The 24,054-nt window shown below is 43.2% G+C and overlaps 2 non-coding genes across 2 annotated transcripts; both read right to left on the reverse strand.

The window, feature by feature from the left end:
* Window positions 1-2,400: 2,400 nt before the first annotated feature.
* Window positions 2,401-2,519, reverse strand: LOC115127876 (5S ribosomal RNA). The gene has a single exon (XR_010462740.1). It is a non-coding gene; the product is annotated as a 5S ribosomal RNA (ribosomal RNA).
* A 20,581-nt stretch (window positions 2,520-23,100) lies between these two features.
* On the reverse strand, window positions 23,101-23,219 carry LOC135568821 (5S ribosomal RNA). Its single transcript, XR_010462735.1, has one exon. It is a non-coding gene; the product is annotated as a 5S ribosomal RNA (ribosomal RNA).
* Window positions 23,220-24,054: the final 835 nt, after the last annotated feature.

The raw sequence follows: 24,054 nt of genomic DNA on the forward strand, positions 1-24,054 counted from the left end.
GGACTCGTTCCTTGTCGGTGAATCTCAGGAAACGTATGGTGATTGGGCGCGGTGGTTGTCTGGCTGCTGGTGGGGGCCTCAGTGCCTCGGTGAGCTCTCTCGAGTTCTATACCAAAAACCCTGATTTACTGTTAAGGGTTAGTGCCACACGGTCAAGGTTAGGCTTGCACAGATCGGGAGGACCTCAGGAATATACCTGAGGTCAAATTGTGCTTCTCACCCTAACGGTTCTCTCACTGTCACCCAAAAGCAAATTACATTTAGGGCCAGGCTTAATTTTGGGCCTACTTTTTCACGGTCGCTGCACTCAGAGCGACCTACGGTCAAGCGGGCATCTCGTTGAACTTGGCACGGCCTTGAGAATATGGAAATGCCATTGCAGGCTCTGTGTGTCTTTACACCGCACTTTGTCACTCAACCCTTGCTGTGTGTGTGTGTGTGTGTGTGTGTGTGTGTGTGTGTGTGTGTGTGTGTGTGAGCTTTTCTTTGACATCTGTTGGGAAAAATGACTGATTTACAGTTCATGAGGGTTGTTTAATCACACATATGAAGTTTTAAAAGATCTGACCTTTTAACCCTTCAAAACAGCACCTATGACACCATTTTAATGCACTTCCGGTTGGCACAGGAAGCTGAACGTGAACATATCCTCATTGGGGTAGGCTCTACGGAATCCTGAGTTTCAAGTCTATGTTTAGAATTGACTGATCTACACAGGGTTGAATGCAGTGATTTTCAAAATTGCAGGTTATGTTTATCAAAACACTTTTAGGCTGAATTTAATCACTTTCGGTTGCTTCAGGAAGCTTAGAATCAACACAGGTAGACCTCATAGTGGCCTGATGGATTGTCATCGAAGACAGGTTCATAAGGCAATATTAACCCACATAGGCTCTAGGTTGAATTTAGGGAGCAGGAAATGTATTCCTATAAGGAGAGATGTCATTGTAATCTGTGAGACCAAAAACCCTGATTTACTGTTAAGGGTTAGTACCACACGATCAAGGTTAGGCTTTGCACAGATCGAGAGGACCTCAGGAATGTACCTGAGGTCAAATTGTGCTTCTCACCCTAACGGTTCTCCTCACTGTCACCCAAAAGCAAATTACATTTTGGGCCAGGCTTAATTTTGGGCCTACATTTTTCACGGTCGCTGCACTCAGAGCGAGCTACGGTCAAGCAGGGCATCTCTTTTGAATCCTCGGCACGGCCTTGAGAATATGGAAATGCCATTGCAGGCTCTGTGTGTCTTTAAGCACCGCACTTTGTCACTCCATCCTTGCTGTGTGTGTGTGTGTGTGTGTGTGTGTGTGTGTGTGTGTGTGTGTGTGTGTGTGTGTGTGTGTGTGTGTGTGTGAGAGAGCTTTTCTTTGACATCTTTTCGAAAATGTTTATACAACTTCATGGACTAGGGCCCTTAAAATACAGCGCGCCCACACGGAATCACGAAATACAGACATTAAAACGAAATTCAACAATATTCAAAAAATGCTTTGAACTAAGGAGGAAATCAACTCAATCCTTCAACTTGTTAGAAAATCCATTCATTTGCCCAAGTGAATCATAAGACATGAACAAAATGCATCAGTGATTCGTATTTCCACGCAACTTTCAGAAACTGCACAGGACTGCCCAGTTTCCGTGTAGGCTGCATGCGTGCGGAGTGGTGTGCATGTCTACACTTTGTGTAGCCGTTAGCGATGAGGCTAATGATAACCTTCTTGTGGTAGAGAAGGAAAGGCTTCCCACAAAAACCTTCTCAATCAAATGTTAACTGCAAAGTAGCCTATGCCAGCCTGGCAGAATTATATCATGATTATTTGCATCAATCCAGTGGCCATTTGTTTTGCAAGCTCCGCAATCACATGAGCACTACAGCAACACCGCTTTACTGCAAAGGTCTCTTCCTGGCGCACACTTGCCTAAAAAAGGGTAACTACACCCCAAAAATCGATATGTCTTCCATTTTTCCCAGGCCTCAAAAGTAGTTTCCTGCTAGGGTTTTAAATGTTGTCGTGGACATAGAACATCTAATGGTGTTATATTTCTATTAAAAAGGTGTACTTTTGAGAGCGAAAACCTGCAGAAGCAGGGACAAACGGTCAACTGGGAAAAGGAATAGGGGGATTTGGGGGGGGAATCAGTCAAAACTTTGAAGGGGATTTTTACAGGGCCCTAATGGACTACAGACATTGACAGTCTCCTAGCCTAAAAACAAATGCTGAATGCACTGCCTAGATTGAGGTGTAAACGCATTGTCCATTATTTGATTTGATCAGGGCAGGCATGGAAGCACTAACAAACTGCATTTAGTCCAATAAAAAGACACAACATTATTAGGTGATAAATAAAAGGGAGTTGCTCTACGCATGACACAAGAGAACCCTCTGCTGGAGCAAACGCTTACAGCACCTGGTATTCCCAGGCGGTCTCCCATCCAAGTACTAACCAGGCCCAACCCTGCTTAACTTCCGAGATCGGACGAGATCAGGCGTATTCAGGCTGGTATGGCCGTCGAAAGACCACCTCTTGGTACACTATATAAAGTCAACCGTGTCGCTTACTCTTAGGGGACAGAGAAATGTCCACCTTGTGACACACACTGAAAAGCTCAAACCTTGCTTGCATTTCCAGACCATATATTTCACTCTTGTGGGGGGAAGAGGGCATATCCTAGGTTCATACTTATGACAACTTCATGGACTAGGCCCTATAAAATGCGTGCCCACACGGAATCACGAAATACAGACATTAAACCGAAATTCAACAATATTCAAAAATGCTTTGAACTAAGGAGGAAATCAACTCAATCCCTTCAACTTGTTAGAAAATCCATTCATTTGCCCAAGTGAATCATAAGACATGAACAAAATGCATCAGTGATTCGTATTTCCATGCAACTTTCAGAAACTGCACAGGACTGCCCAGTTTCCGTGTGCGCATGCGTGCGGAGCGCGTGCATGTCTACACTTTGTGTAGCCGTTAGCGATGAGGCTAATGATAACCTTCTTGTGGTAGAGAAGGAAAGGCTTCCCACAAAAACCTTCTCAATCAAATGTTAACTGCAAAGTAGCCTATGCCAGCCTGGCAGAATTATATCATGATTATTTGCATCAATCCAGTGGCCATTTGTTTTGCAAGCTCCGCAATCACATGAGCACTACAGCAACACCGCTAACCAAGCAAAGGTCTCTTCCTGGCGCACACTTGCCTAAAAAAGGGTAACTACACCCCAAAATCGATATGTCTTCCATTTTTCCCAGGCCTCAAAAGTAGTTTCCTGCTAGGGTTTTAAATGTTGTCGTGGACATAGAACATCTAATGGTGTTATATTTCTATTAAAAGGTGTACTTTTGAGAGCGAAAACCTGCAGAAGCAGGGACAAACGGTCAACTGGGAAAAGGAATAGGGGATTTGGGGGGGGATCAGTCAAAACTTTGAAGGGGATTTTACAGGGCCCTAATGGACTACAGACATTGACAGTCTCCTAGCCTAAAAACAAATGCTGAATGCACTGCCTAGATTGAGGTAAATCCTGAGTTTGAAGTCTTTATGTTTAGAATTGACTGATCTACACAGGGTTGAATGCAGTGATTTTCAAAATTGCAGGTTATGTATGTCAAAACACTTTTAGGCTGAATTTAATCACTTCCGGTTGCTTCAGGAAGCTTAGAATCAACACAGGTAGACCTCATAGTGGCCTGATGGATTGTCATCGAAGACAGGTTCATAAGGCAATATTAACCCACATAGGCTCTAGGTTGAATTTAGGGGAGCAGGCAATGTATTCCTATAAGGAGAGATGTCATTGTAGTCTGTGAGACCAAAAAACCCTGATTTACTGTTAAGGGTTAGTGCCACACGATCAAGGTTAGGCTTGCACAGATCGGGAGGACCTCAGGAATGTACCTGAGGTCAAATTGTGCTTCTCACCCTAACGGTTCTCTCACTGTCACCCAAAAGCAAATTACATTTAGGGCCAGGCTTAATTTTGGGCCTACATTTTTCACGGTCGCTGCACTCAGAGCGAGCTACGGTCAAGCGGGCATCTCGTTGAACTCGGCACGGCCTTGAGAATATGGAAATGCCATTGCAGGCTCTGTGTGTCTTTAAGCACCGCACTTTGTCACTCCATCCTTGCTGTGTGTGTGTGTGTGTGCGAGAGAGCTTTTCTTTGACATCTGTTGGGAAAAATGACTGATTTACAGTTCATGAGGGTTGTTTAATCACACATATGAAGTTTTTAAAAAATCTGACCTTTTTAACCCTTCAAAACAGCACCTATGACACCATTTTAAGGCACTTCCGTCTGGCACAGGAAGCTGAACGTGAACACATATCCTCATTGGGGTAGGCTCTTACGGAATCCTGAGTTTGAAGTCTTTATGTTTAGAATTGACTGAACTACACAGTGTTGAATGCAGTGATTTTCAAAATTGCAGGTAATGTATATCAAAACACTTTTAGGCTGAATTTAATCACTTCCGATTGCTTCAGGAAGCTTAGAATCAACACAGGTAGACCTCATAGTGGCCTGATGGATTGTCATCGAAGACAGGTTCATAAGGCAATATTAACCCACATAGGCTCTAGGTTGAATTTAGGGGAGCAGGCAATGTATTCCTATAAGGAGAGATGTCATTGTAGTCTGTGAGACCAAAAAACCCTGATTTACTGTTAAGGGTTAGTACCACACGATCAAGGTTAGGCTTGCACAGATCGGGAGGACCTCAGGAATGTACCTGAGGTCAAATTGTGCTTCTCACCCTAACGGTTCTCTCACTGTCACCCAAAAGCAAATTACATTTTGGGCCAGGCTTATTTTTGGGGCTACATTTTCACGGTCGCTGCACTCAGAGCGAGCTACGGTCAAGCGGGGCATCTCGTTGAACTCGGCACGGCCTTGAGAATATGGAAATGCCATTGCAGGCTCTGTGTGTCTTTAAGCACCGCACTTTGTCACTCCATCCTTGCTGTGTGTGTGTGTGTGTGTGTGTGTGTGTGTGTGTGTGCGAGAGAGCTTTTCTTTGACATCTTTTGGGAAAAATGACTGATTTACAGTTCATGAGGGTTGTTTAATCACACATATGAAGTTTAAAAAAGATCTGACCTTTTTAACCCTTCAAAACAGCACCTATGACACCATTTTAAGGCACTTCCGGTTGGCACAGGAAGCTGAACGTGAACATATCCTCATTGGGGTAGGCTCTTACGGAATCTTGAGTTTCAAGTCTTTATGTTTAGAATTGACTGATCTACACAGGGTTGAATGCAGTGATTTTCAAAATTGCAGGTTATGTATATCAAAACACTTTTAGGCTGAATTTAATCACTTCCAGTTGCTTCAGGAAGCTTAGAATCAACACAGGTAGACCTCATAGTGGCCTGATGGATTGTCATCGAAGACAGGTTCATAAGGCAATATTAACCCACATAGGCTCTAGGTTGAATTTAGGGAGCAGGCAATGTATTCCTATAAGGAGAGATGTCATTGTAGTCTGTGAGACCAAAAAACCCTGATTTACTGTTAAGGGTTAGTACCACACGATCAAGGTTAGGCTTGCACAGATTGGGAGGACCTCAGGAATGTACCTGAGGTCAAATTGTGCTTCTCACCCTAACGGTTCTCTCACTGTCACCCAAAAGCAAATTACATTTTTGGGCCAGGCTTAATTTTGGGGCTACATTTTTCACGGTCGCTGCACTCAGAGCGAGCTACGGTCAAGCGGGCATCTCGTTGAACTCGGCACGGCCTTGAGAATATGGAAATGCCATTGCAGGCTCTGTGTGTCTTTAAGCACCGCACTTTGTCACTCCATCCTTGCTGTGTGTGTGTGTGTGTGTGTGTGCGAGAGAGCTTTTCTTTGACATTTTTTTGGAAAAATGACTGATTTACAGTTCATGAGGGTTGTTTAATCACACATATGAAGTTTTAAAAAGATCTGACCTTTTTAACCCTTCAAAACAGCACCTATGACACCATTTTAAGGCACTTCCGTCTGGCACAGGAAGCTGAACGTGAACACATATCCTCATTGGGGTAGGCTCTTACGGAATCCTGAGTTTGAAGTCATTATGTTTAGAATTGACTGATCTACACAGGGTTGAATGCAGTGATTTTCAAAATTGCAGGTAATGTATATCAAAACACTTTTAGGCTGAATTTAATCACTTCCGATTGCTTCAGGAAGCTTAGAATCAACACAGGTAGACCTCATAGTGGCCTGATGGATTGTCATCGAAGACAGGTTCATAAGGCAATATTAACCCACATAGGCTCTAGGTTGAATTTAGAGGAGCAGGCAATGTATTCCTATAAGGAGAGATGTCATTGTAATCTGTGAGACCAAAAAACCCTGATTTACTGTTAAGGGTTAGTACCACACGATCAAGGTTAGGCTTGCACAGATCGGGAGGACCTCAGGAATGTACCTGAGGTCAAATTGTGCTTCTCACCCTAACGGTTCTCTCACTGTCACCCAAAAGCAAATTACATTTTGGGCCAGGCTTATTTTTGGGGCTACATTTTTCACGGTCGCTGCACTCAGAGCGAGCTACGGTCAAGCGGGCATCTCGTTGAACTCGGCACGGCCTTGAGAATATGGAAATGCCATTGCAGGCTCTGTGTGTCTTTAAGCACCGCACTTTGTCACTCCATCCTTGCTGTGTGTGTGTGTGTGTGTGTGTGTGTGTGTGTGTGTGTGTGTGAGATGTGTGTGTGAGAGAGAGCTTTTCTTTGACATCTTTTGGGAAAAATGACAGATTTACAGTTCATGAGGGTTGTTTAATCACACATATGAAGTTTAAAAAAGATCTGACCTTTTTAACCCTTCAAAACAGCACCTATGACACCATTTTAAGGCACTTCCGTCTGGCACAGGAAGCTGAACGTGAACACATATCCTCATTGGGGTAGGCTCTTACGGAATCCTGAGTTTGAAGTCTTTATGTTTAGAATTGACTGATCTACACAGGGTTGAATGCAGTGATTTTCAAAATTGCAGGTAATGTATATCAAAACACTTTTAGGCTGAATTTAATCACTTCCGATTGCTTCAGGAAGCTTAGAATCAACACAGGTAGACCTCATAGTGGCCTGATGGATTGTCATCGAAGACAGGTTCATAAGGCAATATTAACCCACATAGGCTCTAGGTTGAATTTAGGGGAGCAGGCAATGTATTCCTATAAGGAGAGATGTCATTGTAATCTGTGAGACCAAAAAACCCTGATTTACTGTTAAGGGTTAGTACCACACGATCAAGGTTAGGCTTGCACAGATCGGGAGGACCTCAGGAATGTACCTGAGGTCAAATTGTGCTTCTCACCCTAACGGTTCTCTCACTGTCACCCAAAAGCAAATTACATTTTGGGCCAGGCTTATTTTTGGGGCTACATTTTTCACGGTCGCTGCACTCAGAGCGAGCTACGGTCAAGCGGGGCATCTCGTGAACTCGGCACGGCCTTGAGAATATGGAAATGCCATTGCAGGCTCTGTGTGTCTTTAAGCACCGCACTTTGTCACTCAACCCTTGCTGTGTGTGTGTGTGTGTGTGTGTGTGTGTGTGTGAGAGAGAGCTTTTCTTTGACATCTGTTGGGAAAAATGACTGATTTACAGTTCATAAGGGTTGATTAATCACACATATGAAGTTTTAAAAGATCTGACCTTTTTAACCCTTCAAAACAGCACCTATGACACCATTTTAAGGCACTTCCAGTTGGCACAGGAAGCTGAACGTGAACATATCCTCATTGGGGTAGGCTCTTACGGAATCCTGAGTTTCAAGTCTTTATGTTTAGAATTGACTGATCTACACAGGGTTGAATGCAGTGATTTTCAAAATTGCAGGTTATGTATATCAAAACACTTTTAGGCTGAATTTAATCACTTCCGGTTGCTTCAGGAAGCTTAGAATCAACACAGGTAGACCTCATAGTGGCCTGATGGATTGTCATCGAAGACAGGTTCATAAGGCAATATTAACCCACATAGGCTCTAGGTTGAATTTAGGGGAGCAGGCAATGTATTCCTATAAGGAGAGATGTCATTGTAGTCTGTGAGACCAAAAAACCCTGATTTACTGTTAAGGGTTAGTACCACACGATCAAGGTTAGGCTTGCACAGATTGGGAGGACCTCAGGAATGTACCTGAGGTCAAATTGTGCTTCTCACCCTAACGGTTCTCTCACTGTCACCCAAAAGCAAATTACATTTTGGGCCAGGCTTAATTTTGGGGCTACATTTTTCACGGTCGCTGCACTCAGAGCGAGCTACGGTCAAGCGGGCATCTCGTTGAACTCGGCACGGCCTTGAGAATATGGAAATGCCATTGCAGGCTCTGTGTGTCTTTAAGCACCGCACTTTGTCACTCCATCCTTGCTGTGTGTGTGTGTGTGTGTGTGTGCGAGAGAGCTTTTCTTTGACATTTTTTTGGAAAAATGACTGATTTACAGTTCATGAGGGTTGTTTAATCACACATATGAAGTTTTAAAAAGATCTGACCTTTTTAACCCTTCAAAACAGCACCTATGACACCATTTTAAGGCACTTCCGGTTGGCACAGGAAGCTGAACGTGAACACATATCCTCATTGGGGTAGGCTCTTACGGAATCCTGAGTTTGAAGTCATTATGTTTAGAATTGACTGATCTACACAGGGTTGAATGCAGTGATTTTCAAAATTGCAGGTAATGTATATCAAAACACTTTTAGGCTGAATTTAATCACTTCCGGTTGCTTCAGGAAGCTTAGAATCAACACAGGTAGACCTCATAGTGGCCTGATGGATTGTCATCGAAGACAGGTTCATAAGGCAATATTAACCCACATAGGCTCTAGGTTGAATTTAGAGGAGCAGGCAATGTATTCCTATAAGGAGAGATGTCATTGTAGTCTGTGAGACCAAAAAACCCTGATTTACTGTTAAGGGTTAGTGCCACACGATCACGGTTAGGCTTGCACAGATCGGGAGGACCTCAGGAATGTACCTGAGGTCAAATTGTGCTTCTCACCCTAACGGTTCTCTCACTGTCACCCAAAAGCAAATTACATTTAGGGCCAGGCTTAATTTTGGGCCTACTTTTTTCACGGTCGCTGCACTCAGAGCGAGCTACGGTCAAGCGGGGCATCTCGTTGAACTCGGCACGGCCTTGAGAATATGGAAATGCCATTGCAGGCTCTGTGTGTCTTTAAGCACCGCACTTTGTCACTCCATCCTTGCTGTGTGTGTGTGTGTGTGTGTGTGTGTGTGAGAGAGCTTTTCTTTGACATCTTTTGGGAAAAATGACAGATTTACAGTTCATGAGGGTTGTTTAATCACACATATGAAGTTTTAAAAAGATCTGACCTTTTTAACCCTTCAAAACAGCACCTATGACACCATTTTAAGGCACTTCCGTCTGGCACAGGAAGCTGAACGTGAACACATATCCTCATTGGGGTAGGCTCTTACGGAATCCTGAGTTTGAAGTCTTTATGTTTAGAATTGACTGATCTACACAGTGTTGAATGCAGTGATTTTCAAAATTGCAGGTAATGTATATCAAAACACTTTTAGGCTGAATTTAATCACTTCCGATTGCTTCAGGAAGCTTAGAATCAACACAGGTAGACCTCATAGTGGCCTGATGGATTGTCATCGAAGACAGGTTCATAAGGCAATATTAACCCACATAGGCTCTAGGTTGAATTTAGGGGAGCAGGCAATGTATTCCTATAAGGAGAGATGTCATTGTAATCTGTGAGACCAAAAAACCCTGATTTACTGTTAAGGGTTAGTACCACACGATCAAGGTTAGGCTTGCACAGATCGGGAGGACCTCAGGAATGTACCTGAGGTCAAATTGTGCTTCTCACCCTAACGGTTCTCTCACTGTCACCCAAAAGCAAATTACATTTTGGGCCAGGCTTATTTTTGGGGCTACATTTTTCACGGTCGCTGCACTCAGAGCGAGCTACGGTCAAGCGGGGCATCTCGTTGAACTCGGCACGGCCTTGAGAATATGGAAATGCCATTGCAGGCTCTGTGTGTCTTTAAGCACCGCACTTTGTCACTCCATCCTTGCTGTGTGTGTGTGTGTGTGTGTGTGTGTGTGTGTGTGTGTGTGTGTGTGTGTGTGTGTGTGTGTGTGTGTGTGTGTGTGTGAGATGTGTGTGTGAGAGAGAGCTTTTCTTTGACATCTTTTGGGAAAAATGACAGATTTACAGTTCATGAGGGTTGTTTAATCACACATATGAAGTTTTAAAAAGATCTGACCTTTTTAACCCTTCAAAACAGCACCTATGACACCATTTTAAGGCACTTCCGTCTGGCACAGGAAGCTGAACGTGAACACATATCCTCATTGGGGTAGGCTCTTACGGAATCCTGAGTTTGAAGTCTTTATGTTTAGAATTGACTGATCTACACAGGGTTGAATGCAGTGATTTTCAAAATTGCAGGTTATGTATATCAAAACACTTTTAGGCTGAATTTAATCACTTCCGGTTGCTTCAGGAAGCTTAGAATCAACACAGGTAGACCTCATAGTGGCCTGATGGATTGTCATCGAAGACAGGTTCATAAGGCAATATTAACCCACATAGGCTCTAGGTTGAATTTAGGGAGCAGGCAATGTATTCCTATAAGGAGAGATGTCATTGTAGTCTGTGAGACCAAAAAACCCTGATTTACTGTTAAGGGTTAGTGCCACACGATCAAGGTTAGGCTTGCACAGATCGGGAGGACCTCAGGAATGTACCTGAGGTCAAATTGTGCTTCTCACCCTAACGGTTCTCTCACTGTCACCCAAAAGCAAATTACATTTTGGGCCAGGCTTAATTTTGGGGCTACATTTTTCACGGTCGCTGCACTCAGAGCGAGCTACGGTCAAGCGGGGCATCTCGTTGAACTCGGCACGGCCTTGAGAATATGGAAATGCCATTGCAGGCTCTGTGTGTCTTTAAGCACCGCACTTTGTCACTCCATCCTTGCTGTGTGTGTGTGTGTGTGTGTGTGTGTGTGTGTGTGTGTGTGTGTGAGATGTGTGTGTGAGAGAGAGCTTTTCTTTGACATCTTTTGGGAAAAATGACAGATTTACAGTTCATGAGGGTTGTTTAATCACACATATGAAGTTTTAAAAAGATCTGACCTTTTTAACCCTTCAAAACAGCACCTATGACACCATTTTAAGGCACTTCCGGTTGGCACAGGAAGCTGAACGTGAACATATCCTCATTGGGGTAGGCTCTTACGGAATCCTGAGTTTGAAGTCTTTATGTTTAGAATTGACTGATCTACACAGGGTTGAATGCAGTGATTTTCAAAATTGCAGGTTATGTATATCAAAACACTTTTAGGCTGAATTTAATCACTTCCGGTTGCTTCAGGAAGCTTAGAATCAACACAGGTAGACCTCATAGTGGCCTGATGGATTGTCATCGAAGACAGGTTCATAAGGCAATATTAACCCACATAGGCTCTAGGTTGAATTTAGGGGAGCAGGCAATGTATTCCTATAAGGAGAGATGTCATTGTAATCTGTGAGACCAAAAACCCTGATTTACTGTTAAGGGTTAGTGCCACACGATCACGGTTAGGCTTGCACAGATCGGGAGGACCTCAGGAATGTACCTGAGGTCAAATTGTGCTTCTCACCCTAACGGTTCTCTCACTGTCACCCAAAAGCAAATTACATTTTGGGCCAGGATTAATTTTGGGCCTACATTTTTCACGGTCGCTGCACTCAGAGCGAGCTACGGTCAAGCGGGGCATCTCGTTGAACTCGGCACGGCCTTGAGAATATGGAAATGCCATTGCAGGCTCTGTGTGTCTTTAAGCACCGCACTTTGTCACTCCATCCTTGCTGTGTGTGTGTGTGTGTGTGTGTGTGTGTGTGTGTGTGTGTGTGTGTGTGTGTGTGTGTGTGCGAGAGAGCTTTTCTTTGACATCTTTTGGGAAAAATGACAGATTTACAGTTCATGAGGGTTGTTTAATCACACATATGAAGTTTAAAAAGATCTGACCTTTTAACCCTTCAAAACAGCACCTATGACACCATTTTAAGGCACTTCCGTCTGGCACAGGAAGCTGAACGTGAACACATATCCTCATTGGGGTAGGCTCTTACGGAATCCTGAGTTTGAAGTCTTTATGTTTAGAATTGACTGATCTACACAGGGTTGAATGCAGTGATTTTCAAAATTGCAGGTTATGTATATCAAAACACTTTTAGGCTGAATTTAATCACTTCCGGTTGCTTCAGGAAGCTTAGAATCAACACAGGTAGACCTCATAGTGGCCTGATGGATTGTCATCGAAGACAGGTTCATAAGGCAATATTAACCCACATAGGCTCTAGGTTGAATTTAGGGGAGCAGGCAATGTATTCCTATAAGGAGAGATGTCATTGTAGTCTGTGAGACCAAAAACCCTGATTTACTGTTAAGGGTTAGTGCCACACGATCAAGGTTAGGCTTGCACAGATCGGGAGGACCTCAGGAATGTACCTGAGGTCAAATTGTGCTTCTCACCCTAACGGTTCTCTCACTGTCACCCAAAAGCAAATTACATTTTGGGCCAGGCTTAATTTTGGGGCTACATTTTTCACGGTCGCTGCACTCAGAGCGAGCTACGGTCAAGCGGGCATCTCTTTGAACTCGGCACGGCCTTGAGAATATGGAAATGCCATTGCAGGCTCTGTGTGTCTTTAAGCACCGCGCTTTGTCACTCCATCCTTGCTGTGTGTGTGTGTGTGTGTGTGTGTGTGCGAGAGAGCTTTTCTTTGACATCTTTTTTGGGAAAAATGACTGATTTACAGTTCATGAGGGTTGTTTAATCACACATATGAAGTTTAAAAAGATCTGACCTTTTTAACCCTTCAAAACAGCACCTATGACACCATTTTAAGGCACTTCCGTCTGGCACAGGAAGCTGAACGTGAACATATCCTCATTGGGGTAGGCTCTTACGGAATCTTGAGTTTGAAGTCTTTATGTTTAGAATTGACTGATCTACACAGGGTTAAATGCAGTGATTTTCAAAATTGCAGGTTATGTATATCAAAACACTTTTAGGCTGAATTTAATCACTTCCGGTTGCTTCAGGAAGCTTAGAATCAACACAGGTAGACCTCATAGTGGCCTGATGGATTGTCATCGAAGACAGGTTCATAAGGCAATATTAACCCACATAGGCTCTAGGTTGAATTTAGGGGAGCAGGCAATGTATTCCTATAAGGAGAGATGTCATTGTAGTCTGTGAGACCAAAAAACCCTGATTTACTGTTAAGGGTTAGTACCACACGATCAAGGTTAGGCTTGCACAGATTGGGAGGACCTCAGGAATGTACCTGAGGTCAAATTGTGCTTCTCACCCTAACGGTTCTCTCACTGTCACCCAAAAGCAAATTACATTTTGGGCCAGGCTTAATTTTGGGGCTACATTTTTCACGGTCGCTGCACTCAGAGCGAGCTACGGTCAAGCGGGGCATCTCGTTGAACTCGGCACGGCCTTGAGAATATGGAAATGCCATTGCAGGCTCTGTGTGTCTTTAAGCACCGCACTTTGTCACTCCATCCTTGCTGTGTGTGTGTGTGTGTGTGTGTGTGTGTGTGTGTGTGTGTGTGTGTGTGTGTGTGTGTGTGTGTGTGTGTGTGTGTGTGTGTGTGTGTGTGTGTGTGTGTGTGCGAGAGAGCTTTTCTTTGACATTTTTTTGGAAAAATGACTGATTTACAGTTCATGAGGGTTGTTTAATCACACATATGAAGTTTAAAAAAGATCTGACCTTTTTAACCCTTCAAAACAGCACCTATGACACCATTTTAAGGCACTTCCGGTTGGCACAGGAAGCTGAACGTGAACATATCCTCATTGGGGTAGGCTCTTACGGAATCTTGAGTTTCAAGTCTTTATGTTTAGAATTGACTGATCTACACAGGGTTGAATGCAGTGATTTTCAAAATTGCAGGTTATGTATATCAAAACACTTTTAGGCTGAATTTAATCACTTCCGGTTGCTTCAGGAAGCTTAGAATCAACACAGGTAGACCTCATAGTGGCCTGATGGATTGTCATCGAAGACAGGTTCATAAGGCAATATTAACCCACATAGGCTCTAGGTTGAATTTAGGGGAGCAGGCAATGTATTCCTATAAGGAGAGATGTCATTGTAGTCTGTGAGACCAAAAAACCCTGATTTACTGTTAAGGGTTAGTGCCACACGATCAAGGTTAGGCTTGCACAGATCGGGAGGACCTCAGGAATGTACCTGAGGTCAAATTGTGCTTCTCACCCTAACGGTTCTCTCACTGTCACCCAAAAGCAAATTACATTTTGGGCCAGGCTTAATTTTGGGGCTACATTTTTCACGGTCGCTGCACTCAGAGCGAGCTACGGTCAAGCGGGGCATCTCGTTGAACTCGGCACGGCCTTGAGAATATGGAAATGCCATTGCAGGCTCTGTGTGTCTTTAAGCACCGCACTTTGTCACTCCATCCTTGCTGTGTGTGTGTGTGTGTGTGTGTGTGTGTGCGAGAGAGCTTTTCTTTGACATCTTTTGGGAAAAATGACTGATTTACAGTTCATGAGGGTTGTTTAATCACACATATGAAGTTTAAAAAGATCTGACCTTTTTAACCCTTCAAAACAGCACCTATGACACCATTTTAAGGCACTTCCGTCTGGCACAGGAAGCTGAACGTGAACACATATCCTCATTGGGGTAGGCTCTTACGGAATCCTGAGTTTGAAGTCTTTATGTTTAGAATTGACTGATCTACACAGGGTTGAATGCAGTGATTTTCAAAATTGCAGGTTATGTATATCAAAACACTTTTAGGCTGAATTTAATCACTTCCGGTTGCTTCAGGAAGCTTAGAATCAACACAGGTAGACCTCATAGTGGCCTGATGGATTGTCATCGAAGACAGGTTCATAAGGCAATATTAACCCACATAGGCTCTAGGTTGAATTTAGGGGAGCAGGCAATGTATTCCTATAAGGAGAGATGTCATTGTAATCTGTGAGACCAAAAAACCCTGATTTACTGTTAAGGGTTAGTGCCACACGGTCAAGGTTAGGCTTGCACAGATCGGGAGGACCTCAGGAATGTACCTGAGGTCGAATTGTGCTTCTCACCCTAACGGCTCTCTCACTGTCACCCAAAAGCAAATTACATTTAGGGCCAGGCTTAATTTTGGGCCTACTTTTTTCACGGTCGCTGCACTCAGAGCGAGCTACGGTCAAGCGGGGCATCTCGTTGAACTCGGCACGGCCTTGAGAATATGGAAATGCCATTGCAGGCTCTGTGTGTCTTTAAGCACCGCACTTTGTCACTCAACCCTTGCTGTGTGTGTGTGTGTGTGTGTGTGTGTGTGTGTGTGTGTGTGTGTGTGTGTGTGTGTGTGTGTTTGTGTGTGTGTGTGAGAGAGCTTTTCTTTGACATCTGTTGGGAAAAATGACTGATTTACAGTTCATGAGGGTTGTTTAATCACACATATGAAGTTTAAAAAAGATCTGACCTTTTTAACCCTTCAAAACAGCACCTATGACACCATTTTAAGGCACTTCCGTCTGGCACAGGAAGCTGAACGTGAACACATATCCTCATTGGGGTAGGCTCTTACGGAATCCTGAGTTTTTTTTCAATTTAAAGTTTTATTAAGTTCTTGTTTTTCAATCAACCAACAAAACACATTCCACATTCACAGATGTGACAGGCTTTAAAAAAATAAAAAGTCAAAAAATAATAATACATTTGAAAAAATTAAAATACAATTAAAATGAATGATAAAGTCAAATAAAAGCATTTATTTTTCTTAATCTATATATTTTCCTTGGTACCTGTATATATATACATACATACATACATACATACATACATACATACATACACACACACATACGCACACGTACTCAAAAACTAAATTAAAATAAAAACACACACACAAAAAAAAAACATACCACTTGCAGCAGCACTATCAAGGTTGTTATCAGCTATTTCAAGCATTCGCTGAGACGATGGGCCAATAATTCGTTTTTAGGTTTTACAGTACCTTACACAAAATGTATCTGCGCATTTCCCTAGTCACCCCATTCACTCTGTCCAGTTTGAAATATAGTTGAATAGTGGGGACCAGAGTCTATCAAACTTGGGCTGTCTCTTGTGGAGGTCATAAGTGAGCTTTTCAAGAGGAAGAAAGTCAACAATCTGGTCAATCCACATTTTAAATGTAGGGGGGGTATTAGAGGCCCACAATAGAAGAATACATTTCTTAGCAAAGTATGTAATAGTCATAAAGCAAATTTTCTCTGTCAGGATCAAGAACAAAGTCCTGCTGGGCATTAAGAAGATAGATACATGGGGTCATATCAAACTGTACCTCTAGTATTTTCTGTGCAGCGGTATGTACAGATTGCCAGAATCTGGCAATCTCCCTACAGCTCCAAAATACATGCATATAGGTTCCACATTCAGAGGTACATCTTTTACAGTTAGGAGACATATCTGTTTTCATTCTATGGAGTCTCAAAGGAGTATAATAAAATTTGTACAAAAATTTGTAATTAGATTCTTTCATTTTTACACTGGTAGAGGAGCAGTATACCTTGTCGCAAACCTCCGCCCATAACTCATCACTAATAGTCAGACCAAGGTCCTTTTCCCAGATTATTTTCAAAGGAGTAAAGGAGGAGCTTCCTTTCTCAGAAAGGAGTCTATAGATGAAAGATATTTTGCCTTTAATCGATTGTGCTGTAACAAGAAGGGTTTCAACTTCGTTCAACTGAGTTCTAAACCTCCTCTTGGAGGTAAATGAGGAAATTACATGTCTAATTTGAAGATATTTAAAAAAATGGGATCTTGGCACGTCGAATTCTCTGCAGAGCTCTTGAAAGGATTTCAGTGTAGTGGTTTTCTGATGAAATAGGTCTGAAAGGTCCTGATTCCTAGAGTATGCCAGAGATTAAAGTTGGCATCCCTCGGGGCTTTTGGCAAGTCTGGGTTGCCTACTATAGGCGAGTGAGAACATATTTGGGAGGAAATGCCCAGGTATTTCTTACAGTCCCTCCACGCTAGTAGGGTGCTGTAAATCACAAAGGATTTGGCTATGTTGCCCACTTCACTAAAGTTATTAATGAATATAATTGAGCTTAAGGGCAATGAACCACAGGATTGGGCTTCTATCTGAATCCACGTTGACTCTTGTCTGTTTGTGATCCATGTTAGCATGTTGCGGATTTGGGCAGACCAGTAGTACAATTGAAGGGAGGGAAGGGCAAGGCCACCTTTAGATTCGGGTTTTGATAAAGTGGAAAACTTGATCCTAGGTTTTTTATTGCCCCATATAAATTTGGTGATGCTTTGGTTAGTTGTTTTGAAGAAGGAAACTGGGAGATAGCATGGGAGCATCTGAAATAAGTAGTTCAGTCTAGGGAGGACGTTCATACGGATTACATTAATTCTTCCTACTAAGCTAATTGGGAGGGAGATCCAGGTTTGGAGATTGTTCTTGATTCGATCCAGGAGTGGAAGATAATTTTCCTTAAAAAGGCTATTCAGATCTGGTGTTATGAAGATCCCGAGGTATTGAAACCCCTGTGTTTTCCATTGGAAAGGACAAAGTGTCTTCATAGAGCTGGTGAGTGTAATATTGAGAGGGCAGACAGTGGATTTGTTAAAATTGATCTTATAACCTGAAAACTTGCCATACTGGGCAATTGTGTCTAAAATGAGAGGGAGGGATTTCTCAGGGTTGGATATGTAGAGCAAGACATCATCCGCGTAAAGCGAAATCTTGTGCTGCAGGCCACCTGCAGAAACACCCATAATACTTGGATTGCTCCTTATCAGCTCTGCCAGAGGCTCCGCCCCAACAAGTAGAGCAGCGGGGACAGCGAGCACCCTTGTCTTGTGCCCCGCTCCAGAGGGAATCTGTCAGAGTTCAGTCCATTAGTAGTCACCATGGCATTTGGATGAGAGTATAGTGATTTGATCCATTTAATAAAATTTGGGCCCATATTGAACTTTTCTAAGACTGAAAACAGAAAGCTCCACTCCATCCTGTCAAACGCCTTCTCAGCATCCAGTGAAGCCAGCAGGACAGGGGTCTTTTGTGCGTTTACTTGATCAATAATATCAAAAAGACGGCGAATGTTATCAGAAGAGTATCTGTCTCTAATAAATCCAGTTTGGTCCGCTTTTATTATTTTGGGAAGAAGAGTGTTTAGTCTTATGGCGAGCAATTTGGTAATTATTTTATAGTCGAAATCCAACAAGCTTATGGGCCGGAAGGACGAGCAGGATAGGGGTCCTTGTCCTTTTTAGCAACACTGTAATGCGAGCTGTGTGCATTGAGTCTGGGAGAACTCAGTTTTTGCAAAAATCCTCCAGCATTGGCATGAAGATAGGGCTGAGCTGGGGCCAAAAAGCTTTATAGAACTCTCTGGGGAATCCATCTGGGCCTGGGGACTTATTAGGTGGCATGGAGGTAATTGCCTCCAGGATCTCCTCAGGAGTGAAGGGGAGTTGAGATCTTCCTGGTCGGTCTCTGATAGTTTAGGTAGCGAGATTCCCTCTAGGAAAGAGTGGAGTTCTGCCTCCGTGTGTTTTCTCTCAGAGGTATATAGTTTGCAGTAAAAATCATGAAAAGTTAAATGGATCTTTTTTGGGTCATATGTGACCTCGTCCTCTGCTGTTCGGATAGCCATGATTGTACGCTCTGACTGCTCCTTTTTAATTGGTAAGCAAGCAATCTACTGGGCCTATTGCTATACTCATGGTATTTCTGTTTAGTAAAGAAAACTTTTTTTTATCTCCCGAGTGTAGTCCAAATTCAGTTTGGCTTTGGCTGCTTTAAGATGACTCCAGGAAGTGCTGTCTAGGGATTGTTTATGTATTTTTCACAGCATTCCAGCTCCCTCTCAAGATCTAGCCTGTGTGCTTCCATTGCTTTTTTCTTAGAGGAAGCATATGCAATTAGATGACCTCTTAGTGTGGCTTTAGCAGCGTCCCACATTGTGGCCGGAGAAACAGGGGAATCTTTATTGTCTTGTGTGTAGTTGTCTATCCATGTAGTTACTAATGTATGGAACTCGTCATTTGATAGCATGGAGGTGTTGAATTTCCAGCTCTTTGACCTCGGGATGTTTTTGCAGAGGTCAAAGCGGAGGTAGACAAAGGCGTGATCTGAAAGTGCTATATGGGTCCGATTGTACAAGTGGCTGAATTTATGAAACTCTTTGGGATAAAAATGTAATCTATACGGGAGTAGGTGTTATGGACATTAGAGTAGTATGTATAGTCCATAGATGAGCTATTATTCTCTCTCCAGATATCTATCAGCCCCATCTCTTTAGTAAGAGAGTTCAACATCTTTGCAGATCTAGGATTTGTGGTGGGGACTTGAGATGATTTGTCTAGGGTTGGGTTAAGGGTACAATTAAAATCTCCGGCCACCACACCAAAGGAGACACAATGCTCATTGAACAGGGTTATAATTTTTGACATGAAGGCAGGAGTATCTGTGTTAGGGCGTATATGTTTAATATAGTAATTGGTTGACCATATAGTGACCCAGTTATCAAAATAAATCTCCCTCCGGATCAGATATGTTTTTGTCTATTATGAATGGAACATTTTTATGGATAAGTATGGCTGTGCCTCTACTGTTTGATTTGAAAGATGAGAAATACACCTGTCCCACCCAAGCTCTGCGGAGTTTGGCATGTTCAGCATCACAGAGGTGTGTCTCTTGTAATAGCGCAATGTCTGCTTTTTCCTTTTTAGAGCACATAGTATCTTTTTCCGTTTTATTGCATGCCCTAGACCATGGCAGTTCCATGTCAATAGATTTAAGGTACTAGTCATCGTCATCGAGCAGTAATCGAGCTTTAGTGCAAGTCATCGCTGGGTAAAAGTGGATAGTAATTACAGCTGCGTTCACATAAAAGGAAAATAAATGGTGTACATAAAATAATAATCTCTGAACACCCCAGCCGAGTTCCCAAACAACTCGACACATCCCGTTGGATCTATTACCCCCGCTCAGTCTCAATTCTGTGTTCCGAATAAAACAAAAACCGGGAACAGTTAGCAACGCACAACATCTCCCTCTCCCCACCAAAGAAATGCCTCATCCTCTCCACCCCGCATTGAGTAAATAACACAGTTGCCCTCGTCCAGACCTCAGTAAAAGAGGGGAGAAAAATCAAATCAATAGCCCAGCCTACATATACCTCCCCAAGGGACATAGGGAACCCCAGGTAATAATAGCAACAACAAAAAAAACAGGGAAATGAAAGTAGGCTGAAACATTAGTAGGCCTAGGTTAGGCTATACAGCCCATCCCTCTCAGTTAAAGGAAAATAAATATAAATTGGACGGCTGTAATGACATTTAGGGGGTGGGTCTCTGGATATCGGCTATATGTCGTCTTACCTCCTTTAGTAATGGCATTAATCGCATTTAGTCATTGGTCTGTTTCTCATTGGCCAGGATTGTCTTTCAAAAAACGTTTTGCCTCTTCGGGAGTTTTGAAGTGTCGCAAGGCTCCTTGGTGAAGAATCCTGAGCTCGTTTGGGTATTTGAATCCCCTGAAGATGCCTCGGTCAATGGAGTATTTCTTCACTTCGTCAAATTCTCAGCGCTTTCGGCGTATACTGGTGTAAAGCGAGTTTGGCGTTTCCCACTGTGATGGTGTTGTTTTTCGCCGCCTGTAGGACTCGTTCCTTGTCGGTGAATCTCAGGAAACGTATGGTGATTGGGCGCGGTGGTTGTCTGGCTGCTGGTGGGGGCCTCAGTGCTCGGTGAGCTCTCTCGAGTTCTATACCAAAAAACCCTGATTTACTGTTAAGGGTTAGTGCCACACGGTCAAGGTTAGGCTTGCACAGATCGGGAGGACCTCAGGAATATACCTGAGGTCAAATTGTGCTTCTCACCCTAACGGTTCTCTCACTGTCACCCAAAAGCAAATTACATTTAGGGCCAGGCTTAATTTTGGGCCTACTTTTTTCACGGTCGCTGCACTCAGAGCGACCTACGGTCAAGCGGGGCATCTCGTTGAACTTGGCACGGCCTTGAGAATATGGAAATGCCATTGCAGGCTCTGTGTGTCTTTAAGCACCGCACTTTGTCACTCAACCCTTGCTGTGTGTGTGTGTGTGTGTGTGTGTGTGTGTGTGTGTGTGTGTGTGTGTGTGTGAGCTTTTCTTTGACATCTGTTGGGAAAAATGACTGATTTACAGTTCATGAGGGTTGTTTAATCACACATATGAAGTTTTAAAAAGATCTGACCTTTTTAACCCTTCAAAACAGCACCTATGACACCATTTTAATGCACTTCCGGTTGGCACAGGAAGCTGAACGTGAACATATCCTCATTGGGGTAGGCTCTTACGGAATCCTGAGTTTCAAGTCTATGTTTAGAATTGACTGATCTACACAGGGTTGAATGCAGTGATTTTCAAAATTGCAGGTTATGTTTATCAAAACACTTTTAGGCTGAATTTAATCACTTTCGGTTGCTACAGGAAGCTTAGAATCAACACAGGTAGACCTCATAGTGGCCTGATGGATTGTCATCGAAGACAGGTTCATAAGGCAATATTAACCCACATAGGCTCTAGGTTGAATTTAGGGGAGCAGGAAATGTATTCCTATAAGGAGAGATGTCATTGTAATCTGTGAGACCAAAAAACCCTGATTTACTGTTAAGGGTTAGTACCACACGATCAAGGTTAGGCTTGCACAGCTCGAGAGGACCTCAGGAATGTACCTGAGGTCAAATTGTGCTTCTCACCCTAACGGTTCTCTCACTGTCACCCAAAAGCAAATTACATTTTGGGCCAGGCTTAATTTTGGGCCTACATTTTTCACGGTCGCTGCACTCAGAGCGAGCTACGGTCAAGCAGGGCATCTCTTTGAACTCGGCACGGCCTTGAGAATATGGAAATGCCATTGCAGGCTCTGTGTGTCTTTAAGCACCGCACTTTGTCACTCCATCCTTGCTGTGTGTGTGTGTGTGTGTGTGTGTGTGTGTGTGTGTGTGTGTGTGTGTGTGTGTGTGTGTGTGTGTGTGTGTGAGAGAGAGCTTTTCTTTGACATCTTTTCGGAAAATGTTTATACAACTTCATGGACTAGGGCCCTATAAAATACAGCGCGCCCACACGGAATCACGAAATACAGACATTAAAACGAAATTCAACAATATTCAAAAATGCTTTGAACTAAGGAGGAAATCAACTCAATCCCTTCAACTTGTTAGAAAATCCATTCATTTGCCCAAGTGAATCATAAGACATGAACAAAATGCATCAGTGATTCGTATTTCCACGCAACTTTCAGAAACTGCACAGGACTGCCCAGTTTCCGTGTGCGCATGCGTGCGGAGCGCGTGCATGTCTACACTTTGTGTAGCCGTTAGCGATGAGGCTAATGATAACCTTCTTGTGGTAGAGAAGGAAAGGCTTCCCACAAAAACCTTCTCAATCAAATGTTAACTGCAAAGTAGCCTATGCCAGCCTGGCAGAATTATATCATGATTATTTGCATCAATCCAGTGGCCATTTGTTTTGCAAGCTCCGCAATCACATGAGCACTACAGCAACACCGCTTAACCAAGCAAAGGTCTCTTCCTGGCGCACACTTGCCTAAAAAAGGGTAACTACACCCCAAAATCGATATGTCTTCCATTTTTCCCAGGCCTCAAAAGTAGTTTCCTGCTAGGGTTTTAAATGTTGTCGTGGACATAGAACATCTAATGGTGTTATATTTCTATTAAAAAGGTGTACTTTTGAGAGCGAAAACCTGCAGAAGCAGGGACAAACGGTCAACTGGGAAAAGGAATAGGGGGATTTGGGGGAATCAGTCAAAACTTTGAAGGGGATTTTACAGGGCCCTAATGGACTACAGACATTGACAGTCTCCTAGCCTAAAAACAAATGCTGAATGCACTGCCTAGATTGAGGTAAACGCATTGTCCATTATTTGATTTGATCAGGGCAGGGCATGGAAGCACTAACAAACTGCATTTAGTCCAATAAAAAGACACAACATTATTAGGGTGATAAATAAAAGGGAGTTGCTCTACGCATGACACAAGAGAACCCTCTGCTGGAGCAAAACGCTTACAGCACCTGGTATTCCCAGGCGGTCTCCCATCCAAGTACTAACCAGGCCCAACCCTGCTTAACTTCCGAGATCGGACGAGATCGGGCGTATTCAGGCTGGTATGGCCGTAAGCGAAAGACCACCTCTTGGTACACTATATAAAGTCAACCGTGTCGCTTACTCTTAGGGGGACAGAGAAATGTCCACCTTGTGACACACACTGAAAAGCTCAAACCTTGCTTGCATTTCCAGACCATATATTTCACTCTTGTGGGGGGGAAGAGGGCATATCCTAGGTTCATACTTATGACAACTTCATGGACTAGGGCCCTATAAAATACAGCGTGCCCACACGGAATCACGAAATACAGACATTAAACCGAAATTCAACAATATTCAAAAATGCTTTGAACTAAGGAGGAAATCAACTCAATCCCTTCAACTTGTTAGAAAATCCATTCATTTGCCCAAGTGAATCATAAGACATGAACAAAATGCATCAGTGATTCGTATTTCCATGCAACTTTCAGAAACTGCACAGGACTGCCCAGTTTCCGTGTGCGCATGCGTGCGGAGCGCGTGCATGTCTACACTTTGTGTAGCCGTTAGCGATGAGGCTAATGATAACCTTCTTGTGGTAGAGAAGGAAAGGCTTCCCACAAAAACCTTCTCAATCAAATGTTAACTGCAAAGTAGCCTATGCCAGCCTGGCAGAATTATATCATGATTATTTGCATCAATCCAGTGGCCATTTGTTTTGCAAGCTCCGCAATCACATGAGCACTACAGCAACACCGCTTAACCAAGCAAAGGTCTCTTCCTGGCGCACACTTGCCTAAAAAAGGGTAACTACACCCCAAAATCGATATGTCTTCCATTTTTCCCAGGCCTCAAAAGTAGTTTCCTGCTAGGGTTTTAAATGTTGTCGTGGACATAGAACATCTAATGGTGTTATATTTCTATTAAAA

Source organism: Oncorhynchus nerka, unplaced genomic scaffold (assembly GCF_034236695.1).
Source record: "Oncorhynchus nerka isolate Pitt River unplaced genomic scaffold, Oner_Uvic_2.0 unplaced_scaffold_3___fragment_4___debris, whole genome shotgun sequence".
In the NCBI taxonomy this organism is placed as follows: Eukaryota; Metazoa; Chordata; class Actinopteri; order Salmoniformes; family Salmonidae; genus Oncorhynchus; species Oncorhynchus nerka.